At 41.6% G+C, this 19,861-nt stretch overlaps 1 protein-coding gene across 5 annotated transcripts in view; it reads left to right on the top strand.

Annotated features, from left to right (window-relative positions):
* The first annotated feature begins 6,455 nt into the window (after positions 1-6,455).
* Positions 6,456-19,861, top strand: part of SYTL5 (synaptotagmin like 5) — an 87,481-nt gene continuing 74,075 nt past the window's right edge. For 2 of the 5 annotated variants that reach the window (XM_065677192.1, XM_065677187.1), the window contains exon 1: positions 6,456-6,722. The gene's annotated coding sequence lies outside the window, so the exon portion shown is untranslated. Of the gene's footprint in view, positions 6,723-6,915; positions 7,089-7,356; positions 7,447-19,861 lie in introns of those variants that run through there. The other 3 variants (XM_065677189.1, XM_065677190.1, XM_065677188.1) reach the window with 3 other exon arrangements.

Below are 19,861 nucleotides of genomic sequence, written 5' to 3'. Positions count from 1 at the left end.
TCATTTACATTTTGGTGATCTTATTCTTTTTGTTTGAAAAAAAGAAACAAAGATCCAAACAAAACCAAGCCAACACACATTATTTTTAAGGTGGAGCAAACACCACAAAATAGCTGAGCTGATGTGAAGGCTCAGTGCCAGCATATGGAGTGGTGCAGCTGCTCTCCCCTTGATTTCCTTCCTCAGCAGCACAATCCTGCCTTCCCTGTCAGAGGCTCTGGTCTTCCACTGACCTGTGGGGATTTGGCTCACTAAATCAGCAGTAACAAAAAACCTGAGTAACTTTCTGCTGGTTTTCTGCACTGCTTTACTAAGAGGTCAGATAGCAGAGCAAGAGAGCATATAATTGAAGAATAGAAGAAAAGGTAGTAAATAGTGGTTTTCATCTTTTAGTGGCTATAAACTATTAGACAAACATATCTTATTCACCCAAGAGGAGCTCATTTTCCTCAGGTATCAAAAGAATTTTTTTAAATAATCTTTTTATATAGTAATTGGTTATCTGTACCTGTACTGGGGACCTACTGTTAGGCAGCAAGAAATCTTGCCTGTCACAGTGCTGCTTTAAGGCAATGAACATTTATTCCAGCTAACACGGAAAAGAGACTAAACATCCCTTTCACCATTCTGTCTGAAACAGTTAAAAACGTTGTCCAAAGTACTGTCCAGTGCACCACAGAGAAGCATGAAAAGAAATTAATTTTTTTGATTAATGAGCTTGTCTGAACTGGAAATATGGGGACTAGTGGTTGTCTCCATGTGCTAACGGAGGGACAGGCAGCAAAGTGATGCAGTTGTGCCTTGAGAACTCTAAGAAGCAGAGCTTACTCTGAAAAGTGTGCTTTCTACAAAGAGAAAACTGGATGTCTGCATACAAAAGTGCCTACATAAAGTATTATCTTTCTACAGTGTTCGAGGCAACAGAGTTAGGCCATTTGTAAGTCACTTAAACTATGTTGAACACTTCATTCAGGATGCCAGCTTTTCTCTTAGCAAAAATCACCTCATCAGGCTACAACTGTGAACAAGCACATTGAGCAAAACATAACGCAAATGAAAGACAAATTAGTGACTCTTGCCATATCATTGAGTTTTCCAAAGGCTTAAGAATTCTTTGACAAAATAAATGGAAGGGTTGTTTTTTTTTTTTTTTTGCTGTGAAGATGTAAATTTTCTGCCTTAGTTGATTTTTTTTCCCAAACCCCATTTCAAATGCGGAATGCAGTTTCTCACTTCCTAAGCAGTATTTCTTGTCAAGGACAAGTTGAACCAATTTGTCTGAGCTAAAATGCCCTTTAAGTTTCTCACCAGAATGGAAAGCACTGCTGTATAAAGCCTGCTTTAAATGTTTGTTGTTGATGTTAACAAATGCCTTTTCTTGCTGCAGAATACTTCTATAGATGAAATGACAAATTTGAGGATCAATGAGTCAGAACACTGTTAATCCAGTGCATGAACCCTGTAGTTTTATAGACTAATTTTCTGGTTGGCATATATAAAAGTGGTACAGTGACTCAAGATGATGCACAGACATTAGTGAAATGGCCCTAGAGTAATTCAGTGGCAGCAAACAGGGGAGAAGGAAGACTTTTGCCTGAAACCCTAGAAATTTCTGCAATCCACATATTATTGACTGGCTCTAAGAGTCCTGTGTCTGCATTTTCAGCAAAAGTAACTACAGTAATCTTTCAGAGTTTTAGGGAGGTTTTTGTTAAAAGAAATGGCATAAGTCTTCATTGCTCCACCAAAACTGTTAAGTGTGAGAAAAAATAATTAGTGAGCTAGAAGTCTATTTCTGCTCATTCTCTATTGTGTGGGGGTTAAGGAGTGGTTTTGGTTTTTCCTTCTTCATCTTCTAAAAAAAGTCCTAAATCTTGACAATTCACAATTAGCTAAGGGTCACTAACATTTAGGTGACCTGGAACTATCTTCTTGATGTACATCACAAATTTTATATATAGGAAATCGAATGGTGTCACTAAATGTTTCTGTGTTTTGTAGAGGCCATTAAAATTCTTTGCAATAAAACATTTGTGAAAAATACAGATATTTTACTGGTGGATTTGCTAATTAATAGAACTGTAGGTAGCTATTTGGAAGTAAAATGGTAATTCTAAAAAGTACTTAAAAGGATGAAATTATATGTTGTGTTTCCAGATTATACTTTAGAGGGGTGTCATACATGTTCAAATTCTTTTAATGGTTCCTTCAGTATTGCCTTGAGGAACGCTTCTTGATGTCCTGCTGTGGAATGCAGGGCATCTGGACGGCAGCTGAACGTTTCTTTATGCAGCATTTCATTCTATAGCTCTTACTCACTTTGCATAGTTCTTGCTTGTGCAGAGAATGCCACAGCTGATACAAAAATAATTTTCTATGTAAATAGTACATACAGTAATGGGGACTGTAAGAGCATTGGCTTAACATAAAACAGTGAGACTCCAATAACTGCATTCTTTTATTCCTTTTCTTTAAAATGTACTAAAAAAAAAAGCAAGAGCAAGTAAATAGATTCCTTATTTTATGATGTGAGAAAGAGAAGTGCAAATGTGGTCTGCATTTGATATATCTCTAAATCTGCTTTTAACATCTCCTTTGAAAAGAACAGGAGACACTGTAATTACCCCGAAAAGCTTTTTGTAAATACCTGCTTTTCTAAGTCTTTTCACTGTCTGAAACAGAAATGGCCTTGTCTCAGAACAGCTAATGACATTGGTTCCCTCTTTCTCATTTCTAAGCCTGTGATGTATAATTTTCCTGTTCATGTAGTAACTAACATTAAGAAAAACCTTAAATAATTGCCCTTTCAAAATATTGCCCTCTTTTCCAAGAGAAGGTTTCATTCTTCTTGTATAGCTTTTTCTGTATCCTCATCCTGCTTTTGACAACTCTTGTTCAATACGGAGAGGAAGAGAACATTATGACAACTGTGAATAACTGTAATGAAGCTTGAAAAATACTGTGTTTTTCCTCAGAGGTAAATTTCTTGGGTTTGTAATGAGAAAATGTCTTCGTGTTGCATAAGTAAAATATGGTGAGGCAGGTAAGCTCAGGGATAAGAACCTCTGACTCGCAGCCCCAGACCATTCTTATAAACACAAAATCCAAGCCCTAAGAAAAGCAGGTGAGTTGGGATCCCATGGCTACTGAGTTGCACTGCCATTATGAGCATTAATGATGCACACAGAAAAAAACATGCTTGGCTCATGTCAAATTCCAGCAAACCCCATATGTCACACACTTGTCAAGCAGGAATTGTGAAGAAACAGTCTCAAATTAAATATGTTTTAATAAAATTAAAACAGCATGCAAAATAGTATTGAACAAATCTGCCCTCTGAAGTAGGAATACTGAATGAGCTGTAAATGGTTTAAAGAAACATAGTGGTGCTATTCTTTCTGCAGCAGTTACTGCATTTCTTCATGAAATATCATTTTGCCTTCTTATTCATTAGTGCATCAAAGCAAGCATTTCTCCAAAACATTGATTTGTCTTTTTTCCCCTTTTAACCGGCAGTGAAGAGAAGCACGTCAGTATCACAAGGCACATTAAAATTTGAACAGGGAGCCTTTTTACAGAAATGCCAAAAAGTGCTTAATTTAAAATGCAGAACATACGAGATCTCAAATCACTGAAAAAAAAAGGGCACAGAAACAGGACACTTACTGAAGTAGCTTCCATAATTTTCTGATCAATGGAAGGCATTGCTGAAGTCTCTGGGGTTTTTTATGGAGACCTCCACCAAGTGACAGCTCAAAACCTTGAGCAGGAAGAGTTAGTAAAAGGCACACTTCTCTCTCTTCATTAAGGCTGCAATGATACTTTTGGAAAACAGCCCAGGGAGTGCTCCACTGGCTGATGAGAACCTGCATATCTCAGCTTCTCTTGCAAAGCTTTCTCTTTGGATTTTCTTCTCCATTTCTGCTCCCAGCACTGGTGCTGTTTAGGAGTGAAATGTAAATAGCTATCCCAACAGCAGCTCCCGCTATTAACAGCTATGGGTGTTTACTGAAAAATCTTTCTATTTCACACCACATTATTTCTTACTTAAACCTTTTGGTTTAGCAAACTGCATTGATAGCCTAGTTTTCTGATATTTTCTGGCAGATTCGATTAAGGTGAGGAGAAATAAAAGCTTGCAGAGCACCCCATAATGCTGCATGCAATGAAAACGAACAAGGCTTTGTTCATCAATGTTATTGAACTGAACTCTTGTGTAATTTGTGCAAGTTCTTCACATCTGGAAGATGTTGTGGCTGTGTGAAATATTAGTAAATGTTTAAGTTCCTTGATATCTGGTGCATGGACTTAGCAGTTCCATATCCACAAAAGAAAATTGACTGGAAAACCGCTGTCCCAGAGTTGCCATAGCACTCTGGAAAAAAGGCCATGAGTACTGCAAGTCATTCCTAATAATGCAGCCTGGAACCACAGCTGGGTAATTCTTTACGGTGATGCAAGTGTTACTGATGGAGGTTGAAGTCACCAAAGAAATAATAGCAAGAATGCTTTACCTTTGTTTTAAACAGGCCACAGATTTCTGTAATCCTGATTTATAAAGCTTTGGGTTCATGTGGCTTGCTACGGGTCACAAAGGGTGTTTAATAAATACAGATTGGCATGGGGCAGTGCTACCAAAATACTTACAGTCTGTAGAAGCAGCTGCTCTCTATCCCAGCACAACACAAGGGCTGTGCAGTTTCTCAGAAATTCTCTTTGTACTTGGGTATCCTGGTTGGTAACGCTGCATCTGAGCTCTCAGGCTCTTCTGCAAAGGGGTATTAGCCAGTCCTGTCACCAGTCCCCACAAACAACACTTAGAAGATGAAACTGTAAAAAAATACTTAATCCTGAAGCTGTTGTTTTAGTACTTAATATTAAATCATGCCTTACATAATATATTCACCTGTGTATTCTGTTTTTCATAATGATTCACACTGTTATAGAGACCAGTGTGTTATTCTGGTAGTTACGTACAAACAACATACCCAAGCATTTCATTTCAAGAAGATCCCTTCAATAGCTTTTACTGAACAAGTCGAAGCATGATGTTGATGAGTATAACATGTAGCAAACTCAATTTAGCCTTCAAAGGAGTTGTATTTACATACTAACCAAGTTTACATTGTACCTCCTAAGTATGAACTTCCAGCATGAGCATCATTTGGAATACTACAAGCACTGCAGTTTCTTTAAAAATGCAACTCTAGGGATCTGAAGGTAACAAGTAATGTCACATTGCTATTGTGTATGAAATGCAAATTTAGTGCTAAAATTTTACCTGTGAAAGCTGAGCAGATTTTGGTTGCATGCATCAGAATTTTTTGACAGTGATAAAATTAAATCAATTTTAAAGTCAGTTACAGCTGTGAAATAGAAGAGCTCTTAAGTATGCTTAGGTGGCCTCCCTCTGTTTGCTGCACCAGTTTCAAAACCATATTTTAACATGTTAGGAAATATACATAAGTGCTAAATTAGTTTCCTTATCTTTATTACATGCCCATGTGAGCTCTTCAGGTGCTTGTGAATGCCTATGAGGGTAAATGGATCATTCCATTCATCTGGATGAATGAAGATGCTGGTTTGTTTGGTTACTTTTGCAATTTGGAATATTTTATTATACTTGTAGCTGTTTGATAAATCTAGCTTACTTGAACCATTAAAAGCAATGGTCATAAAGCTTAAGAAGCAGCGTATATAGCTGTGGGGAGAGCAGCTATGACAAGTAAGACAAGTAGGACAAGCTACATTCATAGGGGGCCCCCACCATAAGAAGGAAAGACAGACGTGGAGCTGTTGGAGTGAGTCCAGAGGAAGGCCATGAAGATGATCAGAGGGCTGTAGCATCCCTCCTATGAAGACAAGCTGAGAGAGCTGGGCTTGTTCAGCCTAGAAAAGGCTCCAGGGAGACCTTAGTGCAGCTAAAGGGGGCCTATAAGAAATCTGGAGAGGGACTTTGCACAAGGGCAGGTAGGGATGGGAAAAGGGGGAATGGCTTTAAACTGAAAGCGGGTAGATTTAGATTAGATATTAGGAAGAAGTTCTTCACTGTGAGGGTGGTGAGGCAAAGGCACAGGTTTCCCAGAGAAGCTGTGGCTGCCCCATCCCTGTAAGTGTTCCAAGGCCAAGTTGAACAGGGCTTTGAACAACCTGATCCAGTGACAAGTCATTAGAATTATATGGTCTTTAAGGTCTCTAACAACCCAAATCAGTCTATGATTCTGAAAGTGCCTTTTATTACACACTTCTATACTCTTTCACCTTTTAGATGCTTCCCTCACCCAGTGCACAGGACACAGCTACTAGTTACTAAAGGCTGAGAAGTTGTAAAGCTGTAAATACCTTTCTCCCCGCTTTCAAGCCCCTTCTGAGAAATCACCGAGCCGCCTCCAGAGCTGCTACCTCCCAGCCAATAAAAACGAGGAGACGACAACAACCGGGAGGGCTGCGCTCCCGCCGCGGGGTGCGCATCCTTCCCCAGCCCCATCGGGAGGGCAGACCCACTTCTCCCCACAGCGGGGATCCCAGGCGGCAGCCCCAGAGGAGCAGGTGAGGAGGCCTCCGCCCGGCCCCGCTCCGCTGGTGACTCCGCCCCACTCTCGGCACAGCGGGACGGCGGCGGCGTTCTTAGCCTCTGTCCCGCATCCCCAGCCCCGGCCGTTTCTCGCCTGCGAGAGGCGCTGGGGAGCGGCGGCGAGGCTTGCCCAGCAGCATCCGGAGAGGTACGGGGGCCGCCCCGGGAGGGGAAGGGAAGGGAAGGGAAGGGGAGGAGAGCAGAGCCAAGCCGAGCAATCCCTGGGTGCTTCCCGTCCTCCCCGGGCGCAGTGGCAGCCCTTGGTCTGCGGGCGGGTGAGGCTGGGTGCGGTAGGGCTACACCTGCAGGCGTTAGGACGAGTCTGCCTGTACACACGTTCTGCTGTGTGTGTGCCTGCTCCCTGCCTGAGCCAGGAGCTGAGCCTCGCGGCGGTGAGAGCGGGACGTCGCCTCCCTGCTCTGCCGAGCTGCGGAGTTGACATCAGCAGCCCTCAGTCGCCGCGGCGGCGATGCAGCCGCTTGTGCGTGGTTTTCCTCTCCTGACGAGGTTCCTGGTAAGTCCCTCTTTCTTACGGGGTTTTCTTCCAGCACCCCTTTCCGAGAGGAGGACTCGAGGGGGAGCAGGTAGCGCAGTCCCGGTGCAGAGCGAGAACCGCGACCCCCGCTTGTCCCGCCGGAGGAGCTACGCTAGCCCGGGTCTGCCCCCATCCCCCGAGAGGTGCTTCTGGCCTCGATAACCTGGCGGGAGGTGCCGGCATGTTTGATTGGGTTTTATGTTTTTAATGCTTTTTTACCCTACTTTACTCTGAAAATTGAAGGTAGTGGATCCTGCCCGTCAGTGATGCCGCCTGTGGTCATTGTGCGGTGGAAGGGATGGTAAGGACAGGTGCTCAGCTGTCTGTCTCTGAAGAGGTGAGTGCCTCTGTGGTGCTCCAGTGAACATCAGCTCTTGTTATACGCTGCCTAATTTTTTTTCCCGTGCTTTTGCTTTAAAAAATATAGTCTACTTGTTACTACATGCAATAATGTGTAACATTTCAGTATATGACTATACAAAGAAGCAAATGATGGAGACTGAGAACCACTCATAAAGTAGTTTTGGTTACTAGGTAGTTACTGAAGTGCAGCTAGCCAATATGCATTTCAACATACCAAGTGTGGAGTTTACAGCACAGGGGAACAGTTAGTTGGGAATTCTGCACCCCAGGGTTACTGATTTTTGGAAAGCCTTGGGGGAGGTGAGGGGTGATGAGCAGTCATACAGGGAGTAGCCCTTTATGTGACTGTGAGAAGATAGAGGAGCAGGTGGGGAGATTACCTATGAGGTGCACAAGTGTTACTGGTTTGCTGTATGAGCTTCAGGTGAGAGTTTTGTTTGCGTGGGTGCAGCCCACTGCAGTATAGAAAACATTGAAGTGCCCCTTGCTGTAAAGCCACTCAGAGCACATATTGTCTTGGGCGGATCTAAAAGAAAGAAGTGATTGGATCATTGCCTAGAAATGTCAAGGTGAGGAATGGGCTCTTTACTCGAGAGAGAAAAGTTTTAGCAACATGCAGTGGTGGAAATTTGTAGTTGGACATCCTGAGGCTAGAGGGTGCCATTTTTTTTAAAATAACAGCACTCATTAGGCTAATAAGTTGTTAAAGTTTTTCGTTGTTAAAAAACTTTTTTTTTTTTTTTTTCCCTAAAGACAGGTCTGTTTTGAACAGGACTTAGTATGGGGAAATCTTATGGGCTATAGGTCAGGGAGGCTGAAACAGGTGATCACAATGAAACCTGATTGCGTCTATTAGGCTTATAATTAGGAAAGCTATGGCATCTCTGAGAGTTCACTTTCCATGTATTCTCTCTTTCTATCACTTTGCTCCTCTAAATTTCTTGATGAAAAAGGCTCTGTAATATTGAGAGCAGTGCTGAGGAGAAGGACTTTGGGCTTTGGTAGATCAGAAGCTCAGTGTGAGCTGGCAGTGTGCACTTGCAGCCCCGAAAGCCAAATGTATCTTGGGCTGCATCAAAAGAAGTGTGACCAGCTGGTCGAAGGAGGTGATCCTGCCCCTCTATTCCTCTCTCATTAGACTCCACCTGCAGTACTATGTTCAGGTCTGAGCTCCCAGCACAAGAGGCACATGAGCATTGGAGTGAGTCCGGAGGAGAACCATCAGAGGGCTGGAGCACCTCTCCTATGAAGACAGTCTGAGAGAGCTGGGCTTGTTCAGCCTGGAGAAGAGAAGGCTCTGAGGAGACCTTAGAGCACTCTCCCAGTGCCTAAAGGGGGCCTACAAGAAATCTAGCGAGAGACTTTTATGAAGGCAGGTAGTGACAGGACGGGGGAAATGGCTTTGAACTGAAAGAGGGGAGATCGAGATCATATATAAGGAAGAAATTCCTCACTATCAGAGTGGTGAGGCACTGCACAGGTTGCCCAGAGAAGCTGTGGCTGCCCCGTCCCTGTAAGTGTTCAAAGGCCAGCTTGCATGGAGCTTTGAGCAACCTGGCATATGGGAAGGTGTTCCTGCCCATGGCATGGGGATTGGAACTGTGTGATCTTTAAGGTTTCTTTCAGCCTGGACTGTTCTATGATATCAATAGTTGGCTTTTGGCTATGTGTTTTTGTGTCTACCTCTAATACAAATAATTCCCCAAATACCATTAGATCCAGGGGTCTCTGTGCTTCTGTTTTGCATCTCAGTGATTTTAATGAAGATCTGGAAGGTGAGAGTTGCGATGAGGGTTGCTGTTCATAGATCTGTGTAAGGTTTGAGGAATGTGATTTGTAAGACTGGAGGTATGGGTATGGTTTCCAGTGTGTTTAAACATTTGAAGCGATTTAACATGTTAACATTTCTAAGCTGTCTTCAGCACTATGTTTGCCCTTGAGAAATACTTCTTAGCATGAATTCATGGTAGTTGAAACCTTATGTTCTTTTGGGATGGAGAAATGCTTATTTAACCAAAGCTCATTGTGAATTTTGAATTCTAGCTGTATTTTTTAGAGTGGAAAGACAGTAGGTATGAAGTATCTCATTAAACAATTTTCAGTGTGATGTTACAGTTGTTTGCCTATCTATAAAACATGTTCTTGTTACATAATGTTCTCTCCAAATCTCCTTATCAAGAGAGACTAAACCTGATTATTAACTACTGTCTCTTAGTAAAACATTTGGTCTTGCGGGGTAGGAGGGAGGAAGGAAATCCATTTGATAAAGTGACAGCTGAAAATAGCTGCAGTGCAGGATTACTCTGTGACTGAGCACTTTGTTTCCCAGATATCTGTTGCTCTTGCCTTGCCTAATTTACTCTGCCTTCCGATCAAACTTCCTTCATACCAGGGATGAGTGTGCTGATGTATTGTCCCAGAACCTGGAAACTTAGGGAAGCAGATTAGGTAGGAACAGCTGGAAGAGCAGCCCTGGAGGAACAGTGAGGTTTTGAGTTTGAGTCCAAGGGTGGTAGGTAAGAGGTTTATTTGTGGTAGGCAGAGGAACCTGATAAGTGCATGTTTCTTTTTGGATCTTTAGACTATTTTTTCTCATCTACTTGAATAGAAGGACCATATAAACATACATACACAATGTATATCAGTGAACATAACCTATATACCAGTGAAGCCTTCTGCCTTCTTCCTGTTCCAAACAGCCTGGCTCTGCTGTAAAAAAAAAAAAAAAAAAAACAAAAAAAAAAAAACAAAAAAAACACAAAAAACCAAACAAACAAAAAAACCCCACCTCTTTTTAAACTTGTATCTCGGTCTGGGTGTGATTGAGTGGCCCCATTCTGTGTGGCTTTCTGTATGCTGAGGCACAGCTTCAGAGCAGTCAATTGCTTGGGAACTGAATTAGTCTGGTTTCTTATCTTCACCTCAGCCTGCCCTGGAATTTCTTAATAATTCGATTACCCTAATCTGTACCTTTTTATTTGCACTGTAACTTTTCCCTTGGTATGTTTTTTGTATTGCTTAGGAACATAAATGGATATCAGAAATGAAACAAAATTGTTGTGGTTTATACTATGTTCTGCAAATGATTATTAACAATTTCTTTAAATGAGCATTTTATTTATTTATTTGAGACAGCTGTTCTGTGTCTTCAGTTTAGTGCATCTCGTTGTTGACATACAAGTTCTCTTTCAGTAGGTCTGGTTTGGTTCCAGATGAATTTATCATTGCTTTGTTTGTGAGGTACTACCCCTCACCACAGCCACTTCATGTGAGAAAGACACTGCAATTGCACTATGTGTTTGGATAACTTGTAATCTAAAGGGAGCTGAATTTATTAGTGTCTCTCCAATGGGTCTCTGGATTAGACCTTTTGGATTAATACCTTTTACCTGTGCAGCCTAGCAAGCTGTGGAAGTAGCAGTGTGTCAGCAGATGGGCGGAAAACGTGTCCACAGCATAATGTCCCCAAGTTTTTCTGTAACGTATTACAGCAATGGGGACAATGCAGGAATTGTATACAGCACCAATGCATTTACAGGGGTTGAACAGGAGAGTGAAACTTGAGGGAAATGTGGTTTGTTTGGCTTGGGTTTTTATATGTATGCTATGGAACTTGCGGAGTATTTCTGAATACTGTGGAAGCAAATGTCCATGACCACAGGAAAGTTATTTCTAAGGATTCTGCTATTAGACAGACTTCTGGGAGAAGGCACTGTTTGAAAGCAAGCCATTTGTCATTTGGAGATGGTATTTTTCATTTTATGTTACTACATGGCACAGCTGATGGCTTTTTGATCAGTTGTATGTAAGTTGTATCTGAGCTTGTTGCCTTACTTCTGGAGGCGTTGCAGAGCTGTAGAAAAGGTCAGGCTTGGGAAGGGATGTACTTAATATTGCTCCTAAAAACCTCATTCCTTTTCCTGAACCTTTACACAAAATCCCTACTGCCTGATGGGTTGGGGAAGACAAAAATGGAGGAAATGAGGAACTGAATTCCCATTCTCTCAATATTAAACCTGCTTAAGATAATAAGTAGGCTAATGATGACAAGAATGACAGGTGTTTATATGCATGTGACTTCAGAAGACTAAGAGAAACATGCCAAACATCCAATTAAATAGTGATATTGTGTAGGAATTAGCATCCATTCACTACAGGGATTAGGGCAGCAATAGTACTAACCAAATTGAGAGAGTTGGGGTTGTTCAGCATGGAGAAGACTCTGGGGAGACCTTGTTGTGGCCTTTTGGTTCTTAAAAGGGGTCTATAAGAAAGATGGGGAGAGACATTTTAGCAGGCCCTGTTAAGATAGGATGAGGGGTAGTGCTTTTAAACTAAGAGAGGGGTGATTCAAGCTGTATGTGAGGAAGAAGTTTTTTACAGTGAGGGTGGTAGAACACTGGCACAAGCTGCCCAGAGAGGTGGTAGATGCACCATCCCTGGAGACATTAAAGGCCAGGCTGGATATGGTTCTGAGCAACCTGATGTGGTTGAAGATGTCCCTGCTTATTGCAGGGGGTTGGACTAGATGATGTTTGAAGGTCCCTTCCAACCCAAACTGCTCTATGATTCTGGAGCATATTAACATAGGCGAGAACATGAGAATTATGTTGTGAATGGGGAAGTTTCATCTTATGTAAAGTAATCTGGAAGACTGGAATATGAAGAAAGTAAGTGTTCTTGAAACACAGGTTCGAAACATATTTGGGTTTTACGTTGGAGATTCATAGTAAAAAATTGCAGTACGGCTGCCTGCAGTGAAATGTTGCATTGCATAAGGTTCTTTTCCGAACAGCTTTTTCTACACCAGCTGTTGTTTCTGTATCATTTTTCACAGTTGCCAGCTACAAAACAGCTGCTTTGACTTTTGTCATGCTCTGGAGTTAAAGTACAAATATATATTTCTTTTCAGGAGTATTTCTATCCATTTGCTCTGCCGATACATTTTAAGTAGACTTAGGGAAAGTCTAATTCCCTTAAGTAGGGAAAATACCTATTAACTGTTGGCATCTTTATCCACATTAGAGCCCTCTTCATTCTTATTACCAATGCTACATTTTAGAGGGGAGCAAAATAATGAAGCCATAACAGTTTTTAATGGGACTGTTGTTTTTAACCCTCTCTAGTTTTAGAATCCTCACTGTCAGAACAATATGGATAAGCAGGATGCAGTTAGGAGAAGAAAAACAATGTACTGGAGCATAATGATTTATTAGGTAAGACTGAAAACTATTAAGGGAGAAAGCTGTACCTCCATGTTTTGTTTTTTTTTTTTCCTGTTTCTTCTGTGAAATGATTATGGCAGCAAAGAAGGGTGGAGAAGTATGAGTAACCTGTGTAAACACAAGTGTCATCTGGCTGGTGCTGGTGTGAGTAAGGAGTGTTCTGAAAGATGGGTGTGAGGAATTCTGCATGCCATAGTGCTGCTGGTATGTTTGTAAGCTATGTGCTTTCATTAGCATATGCTTGTCTGGCTTTGGCCTCTCTAAGTGCAGAACTTGATTAGAGGCCAATAAGATGAATTTAGCCATGTATTCTCCCAGTATTTGGGCTGTCAGCATTTCACACTAGAAATAATATTCCTTTGGATTTTCTGTTTTTCCCAAAAGTCTTTAGGCAGGGGTTTGTTCTGGTTATGATTGTGAAAGTCTTTAAGGAAACTGTGTAAACAGTATCATCCATCAATAGGTACAAGTCCCTCTTGATTAGACTTTTTCTTAAGATACTTATTTTTATAGGATGATCTCTGGGTTGGCAGGAATTTGCAGTTTGCTCTGAAATCACTTTAAACCATGATCTTGCTGATGAAATTTCATTTCTATTGTGGAAGAGAGCAAATGTCAAAATGATTTGTGGGACATGAGTTTTTAAAGTGCACGTTCTCAATTAAGTGTTAAAATAATCAATTTAATATTGTTTATACCCAAATTAATCAGAAGTGAGCTCATAATTTCAATTTTGTGTAAGCATTATAATATTAGTTTGCCACACCATTTTGCCAAAATGAGAACACTGTTTGGAAGTAAAAGCAATTAAGCATTCAGCTTCAGGCTTAGCAAAGGGCATGAACCTTTAATACCTGCAAAAGCCTTCTTACTAGTTTTGATGATGGCCACAGGTGTTTCTAGTGTATTTTTTTTCAGAGTAAACTTCACTTTTGAGGAAAAACCACGGAAAATAAATGTTCTAAAGGATTTGAGTTCACTGTCAGTATCCTTCAGCTTTCAGTGAGACTACAGATGGTTTTAGTTGACCATCTGTAGTGGTTATTGTAGACTGTCATCTACAGTGGCCTGGGCAATGCCAACCCACTGCCCATGCACAGGCCTGGACAGAATCATGCTTATGCTTTGTACAGTGTTCCAGTAAGAGTGTCTTTCTTGGGTGAGAAGAAGAAACTTGATTACAGTCCACCTGCCTGTGTGAATCCAGTAGTAAAACTTGTGAATCAGTCACAAGGTACTGTTTTTTAAGTTCATCACTTTTCAGAACGGACTTAAACCTTGGGCTTATTTAGAAACATTTGGTTCTTTTACAGCTCTAGTTCAAAGGCAGTGGTGTAGCACTGTTTTCCAAACAGTTTGCCACCTTCTGAAGATTGCTCTTTTTCTCTGTTGGCTCTGATGAGATTGATCTACATCAGTGTGATTACTAGAGACAGATTAATTTCATTAATTTTAAACATACTATGGATGAATTCAGAAACTCGCTATGTCCATAAAAAAAGTGTATAGCAATAGCACAAGTAATGTTTTATTAGCCTGGCCTTTCTTCCTTTAATTGAAAAAGTAGCATTAGAGAAGCAGCATCTGTTTCTTAACCTTAAATCTGGGCAGCGTCATATCTCATTTGATACCAAAACCACAGCCATCAGACAATGTAGCATAGATTGCGGGTTTGTCTGGGGAGTGTGTGTGTTGAATTGTATCTCTAGTAGGAACACAGCTGATCTTAAATTTGACCCCCCATAATTAAAAATAGAGAGAACTTTAATTACATGGTCTATTTATGGTGGAACAGTTTAGTGTAAGTACTGTGGATTTTATGGCCCCATACTCAAAAGATGGAAGAAATCAAGGTCTTATCTGATACTCTTGTCTTCTGATGTGATACAGTCCTTCCAGTTCTGCTCCGAAGTAGATAATAATTGATGTATAAATTTCCACTTTTTTGAAACTGCCTTTATTTTTAAAATTCTAAAAAAAAAAAAAGTGAGCCCTTTTTTACCTTTTGGTTCTTGTTAATGATGGGGGAACCAGGCTGATGTTTTCCACTGTGAAGTTTCAGGAGCAGAGGAATGGCAAGAGGAACAGAATAACTGCCCTGTTTGTTGTCTGGAATAGAGTTAATTTTCTTCCTAGGAGCTGGTACAGTGCTGTGTTTTTTGAATTTAGTGTGAGATTAGGGTTGATAACATACCAGTGTTTCAATTGTCACTGAGTAGTGCTTACTCTAAATCAAGGACTTTTCAGTCTCTCATGCTCTGCCAGCAAAGAGGGGCACAGAAGCACAGGAGGCCAGGAGAAAGCACAGACAGGACAGCTGACCTGAACTAGCCACAGCATGTAATGCTCAGTATAGAAACTGAGGGGAGTTGGCAGGGAGCTGCTGATCACTGCTTGGGGACAGGCTGGGCATCAATCAGGGGTGGTGAGCAATTGCATTGTGCACTGCTTACGTTTTTTGGGTTTTATTCCTCTCTTTTTTCTTTTTTTTTTTTTTTTTTAATGTTATTATCTCCCTGTTCATTTCTGCTATTATTAGTTTTTACCTTATTTCAGTTATTAAGCTGCTCTTATCTCAACCCCCCAAGTTTCAACTTTTTCCAGTTATCTTCCCTATCCCACTGGGGTAGGCGGTGGGGAGTGGGTGGGTGGCTGTGTGGTACTTAGTTACCAGCTAGGGTTAAACCAGGACAATAATGTTTCACCACATGGTAGCCTCGTGTAACTGGGGATGTGACATTCTTTTGTTGATGGGGAATTCAAATTACAAGAATAACTGGTGTTAGTGCAGGGATCACTAACTGGAACAGAGCTGCTTGTGTTACTGTCGTCGCTGGTTTTACCACAGAGAAGCTTTTCACTTGGGTAAGTGCAAGCTGAAGGGAGAGGAAAAATGACAGAGTGGTTTTCCTCTTTTGGTTTCAGAGTTCTGTGTCCCTTCTGTTGTCCCATTGCATCAGGTGACAATGCAGTGATGGTCAGCAGAGAACACACTGGGGTCTATTGTGTGCCCTCAGGTGGCTGAATTGTATCACTTTGACTTCAGAGGGAGAAAAAAAGCATGAAATGGGTCAAGACATAAGACAATCAGAAGTTCAACATCAGAGTTTAACTGTAGCCTGTATAGTATGAAAGCTGTAGCTTTATCCAAGAAAGAATAATATGTGTATGTACATACGCATAGAAAAATCTATGGAACTTTTTGTTAGATAATGATGCAGAGGTGTTCAGTTATGCTGGAGAATGGCAATGAAGCAATGCTCAGCTATTAATGCATAAATCATGTGAGAGAAGCCTGAAAACTTTCTTTCCATTACTGCAAATATTCTTGAGCCTTGCTGTCAGTGTAAGGTGCCCCACTGTTGTCTTCCCACTTTTTTGATTGCTTGTTGGGAAGACCTGTAAATCATAAAGGATAAAATACACAGAATCACAGAATAGTTAGGGTTGGAAAGGACCTTAAGATCATTCAGCTCTAACCCCCCCGCCATGGGCAGGGACACCTCACACTAAACCATGTCACCCAAGGCTTCATCCAGCCTGGCCTTGAACACCACCAGGGTTGCAGCATTCACAGCTTCCCTGGGCAACCCATTCCAGTGCCTCACCACCCTAACAGTAAAAAACTTCTTCCTTATATCCAATCTAAACTTCCCCTGTTAAGTTTGAACCTGTTACCACTTGTCCTGTCACTACAGTCCCTAATGAAGAGTCCCTCCCCAGAATCCTTATAGGCCTCCTTCAGATACTGGAAGGCTGCTATGAGGTCTCCACGCAGCCTTCTCTTCTCCAGGCTGAACAGCCCCAACTTTCTCAGGCTGTCTTCATACGGGAGGTGCTCCAGCCCCCTGATCATCCTCGTGGCCCTCCTCTGCACTTGTTCCAACAGTTCCATGTCCTTTTTATGTTGAGGACACCAGAACTGCACACAGTACTCCAAGTGAGGTCTCACAAGAGCAGAGTAGAGGGGCAGGATCACCTCTTTCGACCTGCTGGTCACGCTCCTTTTGATGCAGCCCAGGATATGCTTGGCTTTCTGGGCTGCAAGCGCACACTGAAGTCGACTCATGTTCATTTTCTCATTGACCAACACCCCCAAGTCCTTCTCTGCAGGGCTGCTCTGAATCTCATCTTTGCCCAGCCTGTAGCTGTGCCTGGGTTTGCTCTGACCCAGGTGTAGGACCTTGCATTTGTCATGGTTGAACTTCATAAGGTTGCCATCAGCTACCTCACGAGCGTGTCGAGGTCCCTCTGGATGGCATTCCTTCCCTCCAGCGTATCAACCGAACCACACAGCTTGGTGTTATCGGCAAACTTGCTGAGGGCACACTCAATCCCGCTGTCCATGTCAGCGACAAAGATGTTGAAAAGACCGGTCCCAACACCGATCCCTGAGGGACACCACTCGTTACTCGTTCAGCCACTGATCACAACTCTTTGTGTGTGCCCATCCAGCCAGTTCTTTATCCACTGAGTGGTCCACCTACTAAATTGATGTCTCTCCAATTTAGAGACAAGGATGTTGTATGGGACAGTGTTGAACGCTTTGCACAGGTCCAGGTAGATGTCATCAACTGCTCTACCCCTGTCCATCAGTTCCGTAGCCCAGTCATAGAAGGCTACCAAATTGGTCAGGCCGGATTTCCCCTTAGTGAAGCCATGCTGGCTGTCACCAATCACCTTGTTGTTTTTCATGTGCCTTAGCATGCCTTCCAGGAGAATGTGCTCCAAGATTTTGCCAGGCACAGAGGTGAGACTGTCTGGTCTGTAATTCCACAGGTGATCCATTTTCCCCTTCTTGAAAATGGGGGTTATATTTCCCTTTTTCCAGTCGTCGGGAACTTCACCTGACTGCCATGATTTTTCAAATATGATGGACAGTGGCTTAGCAACTTCATTTACCAGCTCCTTCAGGACCCATGGATGGACCGGCAAGATATTCTTATTTCAACATTGTAAGCATGTTCTTGGAAAGCATTTTGGGAAGGAGAGCCATAAAAATACTTATATGAGGTCTTAAAAATGTTACATTTGTGTTCCTGGGGATAAATGATTTTGGCATCCTTTTATAGGATTGTAAAGTGTTTTTCTCTAATGTAATACTAACATGCATACCTAAATAGCAATGTTTAACTAAAAAGAGTAGCGGCAGAAGGATTATGTAATATCATGCCTCAAGGGGCAGGAGGGAATAAGCAGAAGGCCAGTGACAATTAACAGTCTGTGTTGTGGGGTTTGGAAGGAGTTTCTTTTCACCTTCCACTGTGTTTGTTTAGTTTCAAAGGACCTTGTATACCTAAGAAGCTTGTGGTTCATTATAAAAGCCACACAGCATAAACAGAAGCTTGCTGTTTTGAAAGACTGTTTTAAAATAGGAGTGGAAAATACTTCCAATATTAAAGTGTCCTCCCCGTGGTACAATATTCTTTGTTTACTGGTGTTCATGGATACTGTAAAAAGAAAATGAGCTGAGTGCATGGCTCCCTAAAATCAAACAGTCTTTTGGCTGATCAATCAGAACTCAGGCAAATGTTTCTGAATTAGCCAGATGCCAGTTACTGTTATAATGTTTATGCATCCTTAAATGAAGGGACCGTGACCATGTTCTTTGCACTGACTATTAATACGTTGCAACCTTATTATTTAAGGAATTCCACAGTGTTGATCCGTCTGACTTATTACTGCTGCACTTCTGGTTAATACTTGCTGGAGTTTGAAGATGTTGATTCATAAATACACAGCATAGTACAGCACAATTTTGGCTTTCTGCCTCTAGGTTTTGTTACACTGCAGCAGTATGATTTTCAGTAGTAGAGGCTGACTTCTTCAACTGAAAGCCTGTCGTATAAAGAAATGTAAATAGAAGATCAGCATGAGACAGTGCATAGAAGCTGTTGAGCAGTAATGATCATGATAGTGTCATAATGAAATGCTGTCCAGTACTTGATGTCCAGGATTCTCTAGAAATAGAAGTTTTACCAGCTATGCTTTTTAACTGAAAAGGTGCCCAGTGATGCTGCCAGAGGAAGAATATGCTGTAATGTGCTCAGGTGTTGTGCTGGCTTATTGCAAATCTCTGGCTACCTGAAATGATCTTTTTTTCCCCTCTAACCATTGTAACAAAACGTTGCATTGAAATGCTGAGTTTAAGGGAAACTAAGAATGGAGCTTCACTGAATGGAACTCAACAATATGAAGACAATTCTTTTTCCTTCAACGAAGCTGTAGATGTTTATATTACCAGAAGAGCTGGATCCCTGTATTTAAAGCAGTTTTAACTGGGGCCTTTCTTCTCTTGAAGAATTATGCCTGGTACAGTGGAAAGGGGGAGTCCTTTTAGTGTCCTTCCAGATACAAATTTATATGGTTAATTTCCTCACACACAGGAACACTCACTCATATATGCACACCCCTGTGCATCTGGAAGTCTGCTTGAGGCTGGTAAGAGAACTGAAGGCTGGTAGTTCTCGGTCTTCTATGAAAACTCAAATCATGTGAAACTGAGATTTACATACGTTCATGGGGGCAGATTTTAATGACAAGGTTGAAAATCAAAGTAGGCTTTCCAAGGTTTGTGGTAGTTTTGAATTGGAACAAAATGCATATTGAATGGGTTTGAGTAGGTTTTATTCTAGATCAAGTTTGATCAGAATGATTGTTGCAGTCACGATGGCTGAAACACAAGGAAATTAATTGCCTGAAACTGTAACAAAACCAGACAGTTTTTCACAGTTCTAATTATTTGCCCCTCAAAGTCCCTTTTCCAAACCCCCGTGCAGTAGTTCTTCACTCTTATTTTAGTACAGCACTAAGGGCAGAGTGACTACCTCACCAAAATACTGTTACGCCTTCTCCACACTAAAAGACCGCCAGAACGTATGTATCTGGAGACCTCACGGAGGGGAGAGGAAGCTGTGACTCAAAAAGAAGAAGAAAGTTTATGCACTTACTGGAGGAGAGCAGTCAGCCAAGCTGAAAAGAGCAGAATAGCATTTAAGGCTTACAGTCACTAACCGTCATATTTTGCAATGAGATTTCATGACCTGTGCTAGTGCCGTTCTTCATGTTCACTGAAAACAAAGCATAAGAGTAACTCACATTAGGTCAAAAAACAAAAAAAGGTCCAATGAGGCTTGTGTTTCTGACTATGAAAGAACAGAAGGA

This window comes from Lathamus discolor, chromosome 4 (assembly GCF_037157495.1).
Source record: "Lathamus discolor isolate bLatDis1 chromosome 4, bLatDis1.hap1, whole genome shotgun sequence".
Classification (NCBI taxonomy): Eukaryota; Metazoa; Chordata; class Aves; order Psittaciformes; family Psittacidae; genus Lathamus; species Lathamus discolor.
Note: the sequence above shows the minus strand (reverse complement) of the source record. Positions and strands in the feature narration are given on the sequence as shown.